This window comes from Sycon ciliatum, chromosome 3, assembly GCF_964019385.1.
Source record: "Sycon ciliatum chromosome 3, ocSycCili1.1, whole genome shotgun sequence".
Lineage (NCBI taxonomy): Eukaryota > Metazoa > Porifera > Calcarea > Leucosolenida > Sycettidae > Sycon > Sycon ciliatum.
The window spans coordinates 13,850,463-13,858,191 of NC_088645.1; positions in this window are offsets into that span (position 1 = coordinate 13,850,463).

Sequence of the window (7,729 nt, forward strand, 5' to 3'; positions counted from 1 at the left end):
TAGTAGTAGTAGTAGTAGTAGTAGTAGTAGTAGTAGTAGTAGTAGTAGTAGTAGTAGTAGTAGTAGTAGTAGTAGTAGTAGTAGTAGTAGTAGTAGTAGTAGTAGTAGTAGTAGTAGTAGTAGTAGTAGTAGTAGTAGTAGTAGTAGTAGTAGTAGTAGTAGTAGTAGTAGTAGTAGTAGTAGTAGTAGTAGTAGTAGTAGTAGTAGTAGTAGTAGTAGTAGTAGTAGTAGTAGTAGTAGTAGTAGTAGTAGTAGTAGTAGTAGTAGTAGTAGTAGTAGTAGTAGTAGTAGTAGTAGTAGTAGTAGTAGTAGTAGTAGTAGTAGTAGTAGTAGTAGTAGTAGTAGTAGTAGTAGTAGTAGTAGTAGTAGTAGTAGTAGTAGTAGTAGTAGTAGTAGTAGTAGTAGTAGTAGTAGTAGTAGTAGTAGTAGTAGTAGTAGTAGTAGTAGTAGTAGTAGTAGTAGTAGTAGTAGTAGTAGTAGTAGTAGTAGTAGTAGTAGTAGTAGTAGTAGTAGTAGTAGTAGTAGTAGTAGTAGTAGTAGTAGTAGTAGTAGTAGTAGTAGTAGTAGTAGTAGTAGTAGTAGTAGTAGTAGTAGTAGTAGTAGTAGTAGTAGTAGTAGTAGTAGTAGTAGTAGTAGTAGTAGTAGTAGTAGTAGTAGTAGTAGTAGTAGTAGTAGTAGTAGTAGTAGTAGTAGTAGTAGTAGTAGTAGTAGTAGTAGTAGTAGTAGTAGTAGTAGTAGTAGTAGTAGTAGTAGTAGTAGTAGTAGTAGTAGTAGTAGTAGTAGTAGTAGTAGTAGTAGTAGTAGTAGTAGTAGTAGTAGTAGTAGTAGTAGTAGTAGTAGTAGTAGTAGTAGTAGTAGTAGTAGTAGTAGTAGTAGTAGTAGTAGTAGTAGTAGTAGTAGTCTCGCCGGAGGTGGAGGGTGTGCTCTTGGTCGATGCCACCAACGCTTTCAACGCTATGAACCGCACAGCAGCCCTACACAACGTGCCACTCGTCTGCCCTGCCCTGGGGCAGGTGTTCAAGAACACCTACAGCAGTCCATGCCGCCTGTTTGTGTCGGGTGGTGGAGAGATAAGGAGTCAGGAGGGTACCTGCCAAGGTGATCCTCTCGCCATGGCGATATACGCGGTCGCCATGATATACGCGGTCGCCATGATGCCATTGATAGACAAGCTGTCAGAGTGCTGCCCCGACGTGGTGCAGCTATGGTATGCTGATGACGATGCTGGTGGCGGACAGCTCCTCAATCTAAGGCAGTACTGGGATGGGATTCTGGAGCATGGCCCTGGGTATGGGTACTACCCTAACGCGAACAAGACAACACTAATTGTCAAGGAGCAGCATTCGGCCCTGGCACTCCAGCTTTTCAGGGACACGGGCATTCGTGTTGTGACCGAGGGTGCTCGTTATCTTGGCGGCGCACTCGGTACAACGGTCTTCTGTGAGGAGTATATCACAGATTTGATCGACAAGTGGACGCTGCAGGTTGATCGCCTGGCGGAGGTGGCCACCACTCAGCCACATGCTGCGTACGAGGTGTTTGTAAAGGGCCTCGTGTCCAAGTGGCGGTACCACTTGCGCGTCCTATCTTGCCCTGCGCATCTTCTGGCCCGTCTCGACGCCGCCATTACGGACAAGCTGCTGCCAGCGCTCAGCGGCCATTCGTGTTCGGAGGAGTCGGCACTGAGAAAGTTGCTATGAAAGTTGCTATCGCTACCAGCGCGGTTTGGTGGCATGGCAATCCCTGTGCCCTCGGTGGAGGCCGAGAAAGAGTTTTCTGCATCCAGACAGATTGTGGCTCCTGTGGCGGCCTGCATAAGACCACCAGAACATCCAACCAGCACCAACGAAACTACTCAAACAGACCAGCTGAACGAGGCAATAGCCCTCAGCCGGCAGGAGGCCGGGCGTATTCGCAGAGAGAAAGCTGCCCAAGCCACGGGTCTCGTTAGCGAATTGCGCCCGGATTTGACAGCAACACAGGCTCTGTTGGTGGAGAATGCCGCGGAAAAGGGCGTATCATCTTGGGTAACGGCGGAACCATCGTCCCAAATGCAGATGGTGCTGAACAAATCGGATTTCCGAGATGCGTTCTGCATCCGCTACGGCCTGCAGCCTGACGGACTCCCCCTGACTTGTGTATGTGGTGCTGCAAACACAATAGACCATGCGATGATGTGTCCGGCAGGGGGCTACCCCATGGCACGCCACAATGAGATCCGGGACTTGTTGGCTGACGTGATGCGTGAGGCGGTCCGGGATGTGGAGGTAGAACCGCCTCTACTACCATATGATGGTGAGCGGCTCCAAGGGAGGACAGCCAACCGCTCGGCAGGTGCCCGCCTGGACATCCGGGCTTGTGGCTTCTGGACGAGACAGCAAGATGCCTTTTTCGACATCCGGGTTACACACCCAAAGGCAAGCTTGCTGTCGCGTCAGGAAGTCATCAGCCAGCTCCGAACGCATGAACGGATGAAGAAGCGCCAGTACGGAGAGCGGGTGACAGCAGTTGACAGAGGTACGTTTACACCGCTAGTTTTTTCTACCTCGGGCATGATTGGCAGAGAATGTTCAATGGCACTGAAGACACTGGCATGCCTGATTGCTGAGAAGAACGTCGACCTACACGTATCGGTAATCATGGGTCAGCTCCGTTGTAAGCTGTCAGTCTGCCTTATGCGATGGGCAGTCACCTGTTTGCGTGGTTCAAGATCGTCATACCGCCGCAACAGGATGAATTTCACGACGATGTGCAGGTTGCGGGCAGCCTGAGCGTGATAGTACCTGACAGACATTTGCCCAACATTGCCCCATGATAATGAATTCTTGAGTTTTTGGACATTGTATTGCATTGCTGCTCCATCTACATGGCTGTATTTGTGTTTCACATCTCCATTTCAAGTTTCCTAATAAAGATTGTGTCAAGTAGTAGTAGTAGTAGTAGTAGTAGTAGTAGTAGTAGTAGTAGTAGTAGTAGTAGTAGTAGTAGTAGTAGTAGTAGTAGTAGTAGTAGTAGTAGTAGTAGTCAAAGAACTTTATTGAAAATCCATGATAATGTGATCGGAAAGATGATTGAAGAAAAAATCCAAACTCGAGTCAAATCCAGGCAAATATTAGCAGTCACTACTATCAAAGCAGATCACTATTCACAATAGCGCAACTTGGAAAGCCGGCCAAAAAGGAAGATATTGAAATTAACCGAAGGCTTCCGTGCACAGCACATGGAGGACCTTATATATATTGTAGTAGTAGTAGTAGTAGTAGTAGTAGTAGTAGTAGTAGTAGTAGTAGTAGTAGTAGTAGTAGTAGTAGTAGTAGTAGTAGTAGTAGTAGTAGTAGTAGTAGTAGTAGTAGTAGTAGTAGTAGTAGTAGTAGTAGTAGTAGTAGTAGTAGTAGTAGTAGTAGTAGTAGTAGTAGTAGTAGTAGTAGTAGTAGTAGTAGTAGTAGTAGTAGTAGTAGTAGTAGTAGTAGTAGTAGTAGTAGTAGTAGTAGTAGTAGTAGTAGTAGTAGTAGTAGTAGTAGTAGTAGTAGTAGTAGTAGTAGTAGTAGTAGTAGTAGTAGTAGTAGTAGTAGTAGTAGTAGTAGTAGTAGTAGTAGTAGTTGTGTGTGTGTGTGTGTGTGTGTGTGTGTGTGTGTGTGTGTGTGTGTGTGTGTGTGTGTGTGTGTGTGTGTGTGTGTGTGTGTGTGTGTGTGTGTGTGTCTGAATAGTGGCGGTCAATTCTTCAGCCTTGCAAGCTGTTGAATGGTGCAATCCCAGCACAAGCTGCTATGGCTTCTGCTGTAGCATTGCTATCATCTACTCCGGCGATGGGCGTCCAATGATGTGTGTCTGGAGCGCCATCGGGTGGCGTGCTCTTTCTCTCTCTCTCTCTGCTGCCCCTCCGGGGCCCACGTGACCCGAGCGGTAGTGGCTCGACAGGACAGGTGTGTGTGTGTGTGTGTGTGTGTGTTTGCACACATGCGTGTGCGTGTGTATGTGTGTATGTGTGCACGTGTGTGTGTGTGTGTGTGTGTGTGTGTGTGTGTGCACGTGTGTGTGTGTGTGTGTGTGTGTATGGTATGTGGGTGGTATGTGTATGGTATGTGTGTGTGTGTGTACACGTGTGTCAATGTGTATTGCAGGGTTGGGTGGGCTAGTAGAGAAGGGTACATGTGTGCGTGCGTGCGTGCGTGCGTGTGTGTGTGTGTGTATGTATGTATGTATGTGTACACATGTGTCAATGTGTATTGCAGGGTTGGGGTGGGGCTAGTAGAGAAGAGTAGATGTATGTGGACATGTACATGAGATATGTAGGTGTGCATGTACATGCACCAAAGCAAACTTATCAAAAAGGCATTCTGCGCCTATATGGCGAAATTGACCATTGAAGCATATGTTTTTTTATTTTCTCATTGGCATGTACACATTTAGTCCATTCAATAACCAAAAATTGAGGAAGATTGTAAATCAGGTTCTTGATGAAATACCCGTCCGCTATACATCACAAATCCTGTACAAATTTGACAATTTAGTGAAATTGTCATCGCCTATATCTCAAAAGTTAGCATTGAGACCCCGTTTTTTTAACTCGCCATTTGCATACACTACCTAAGAGCAACCACCCACCAAATTTTCAGAGCAATCGTTAATTTTTTGGAAATACAGTAAAACCTGTAACTAACGACCACCCCTTGGTGCCCGGAAAAGTGGTCGTTAGTGGCAGGTGGTCTTTAGTTAGAGGTTTGCACCGCGCGACCATATATGGATCCCAGTATATGATATGTATGTCAAAATGCAGATAATACAATCCCCCACCACTTGCGCACTGACATTCTTCTTTCAGATCATACAACACTTGGAGAGAGAGAAAATCAAGTTTTTTATACACCGGAAGCGATAGTACCGTAGCATGCTAGCTAGCCAGCACAGACTGTCAGTGTGACCTGTGTAGTGGTGAGTCTGGTGACTGAGCTGTGTGATTGCACTTCGACAGAGAGCCGCTCAGTCTTAGTTTCTCCTTCGAGTAGTAACATCGATCAAAGAGCGCTTTGGATGCGCTCTCCAAGACGTTTCCTATCACGTTTGTTCTTGACAGCACTTGAAATTATGACAGGTGTAGTGCAATCCACACTGATTCCACAGTAAAAATGAGACTGCGCTCATTTGTCCAGCTGTAGTATCGAAACGACCATGGAAAATCATCAAAATTTCGAGAAGGAGCTTCAAGCAATGCTTGATTTGCTACATCGCGGTCGCTAGTTACGGGTCAAAATTCGACATTGGGACAAGAAAAGGCGGTCGCTGGTCGCGTTCAGCAGGTAGTCGCTAGTCACAGTGCATTTTGAATGTGAGACCGTCCGTGCCTGACAAAGTGGTCGGTAGTACCAGGCCGGTCGCTAGTCACGGTGGTCGTTAGTTACAGGTTTTACTGTAGGCGTGAGCCACCTTTAATTAAAGGGGAACTGTCACCAACAATTTTCTTTGTCTTATCTTGTAGTTCCTTGGCTCCTGATCTCAATGGTGTTATCCGTTTTTCTCTGCGATGGCTGGAAGTGGGTGAAAACTTGAAAAGAAGGTGCCCAAAATTGTCCCGAAGTACCGAGTGACGTCAAGCCGGACTTGACCTCCACGCGTACATTCGTCGTCAAAAACGAAGTCCAGCCCGTGTGCTGGTCGATTGAGCTAGCTGTTCCGATGTACGGTGCACGTGTGCCTTTTGAACTCTAACACAGATGGGTACGTCGTACCGAAGGAGAATGCCAAAGAGGCAGAGACCCACGTAAAGCTACACAGCCAAATCAAAATAAAAAGCAGCTGAGCTCTCACCCTTTTGACTCCTTCCGCGAGGATCTAAGTTTTTTTATTTTGTGAGCACGGAAGTACGTCGTTGTTTTGAACTTTTCGTGTGAGGAACAACACGATGATGAGCGCGTATGCCGAAAACAGTACTCCTCCGGCCGGCGACAACACCAACAACCCGAGCCCCAAAGGAACGCAATGTAGCTACGTGAAGGCGATTCATCTGGCGATGTTGCTGAAGATGCAGATGACAAACTCAGACGTCTTTCATTTCAGAGCCGGGTGGGCAACACCGCCACCTTCAATACAACGACATAATTTTCAAGTACGAGGTATGTGTGTCACACTAACACCAAACACACATCCTTCCACTCCTTCGTAAGGGGCCGTCCGGGGTTACCGATTGTTTTTACAAAACGAAAAGTTTTAGTATTTTTCAGCCCCCGCCCACCCACCCACCTTTTCTGCAGGTTAAACGAATTCCAATAAAATTATAGCAATAAAAACTGCTTTATGGCAGTTTTCTAAAAAACGTTATTGTGTTCTAGTCCATGGACCCCGTCTAAAAAGTAAGAAATTAACGAAATGTGATTGCGGAAAATTACAATTTCACACAAAACCTCACAATTATCACAACACTTGAAATGCTGTTTTCAACACTAAACTTGTACTGCACCAACAATTGGCAACATGCATGTCATGCATGCATAGGAAAGAGGATCACGAGGAGAAAAAGGTCTTCTACATGTAGCTTTTCATTCTGTGTGTGATTATTGTGAGGTTTTGTGTGAAATTTTAATTTTCGGCAATCACATTTCGTTAATTTCTTACTTTTTAGACGGGGTCCATGGACTAGAACACAATAACGTTTTTTAGAAAACTGCCATAAAGCAGTTTTTATTGCTATAATTTCTTTTGTTTTTTCTGTCACCAATCAATGGAATGCCCAATATGTAAATGATGGCCTTCACATCGTATCAATACAGTTTTATACGCATTGATGTGCAAGCCTTTTCTTGCAGAAAATGGCACTAGCATGTTCGTCTGCGGGGCCCGGGGGAAACATGTGAGTAGTGGTGGACCGTGGTGATTAGGCCTCGACCAAATATGCTTGCGCATATTTCCGCATATTTTGTGAGACAGTTCATATATATTATGGCATATTGAGCGAGCATATGATTCAAATATTCTAAAGAAAATGAGGACAAAACATTCATGTTATGGACAAAATGCGTTCAGAAATGCCTTTTATGGATGAATTTGGAATGGTTGAGGCGTTTGCAACATTTCCCCAGGGATGAACACTATCGCTACGGTTGCTGGGGACACACTTCCATACTATTCTGCATGTGTTTTAATTTGCACCATAAGCATGATAGCCGTGAAGCCAATGAATTTTCCAAGGTTTTAATTTTACAGATATGATCTACACTTTCTGCTTATGTCGAGCATATTTTGGCATATCTTTTTGCATATCTTGCTAAGCCTTTGGCATATCATGGCCGTTTTCCCTGATATGCGACGAACATAATATGCTCTTTTTTAAGCATATTTGGTGGAGGCCTAGTGGTGATACTTTTTTATATGGAGGTCATTCTGTGCATGTTGCTGTAGCAGAATTTCATTACTCTGTCATAAAATTGGCTTGCCTTTCAGATATTTCAGATTTCCCCACCCTCGATCAGATTTATTTGAGAAATGTAACCAGGTGCGTGTCGCAGATGTTTTTGTTGATTCTTTGTTTATAATGGTTTATAATCATGGGTTATCGTGATAAGGTCATCCTGCATCACATGGCACTGAAATCGTAATCCTGTTGATGTCGATACAACTTTTGGAAGTAGTTCAATGACGTTAAACTGTTAGTCCACGATTTTCTAAAACAACACAGCAAAGGAGGAACAATAAACATGTATTAAAATGTAAACAAATACATTGAAGAGTCTGACAC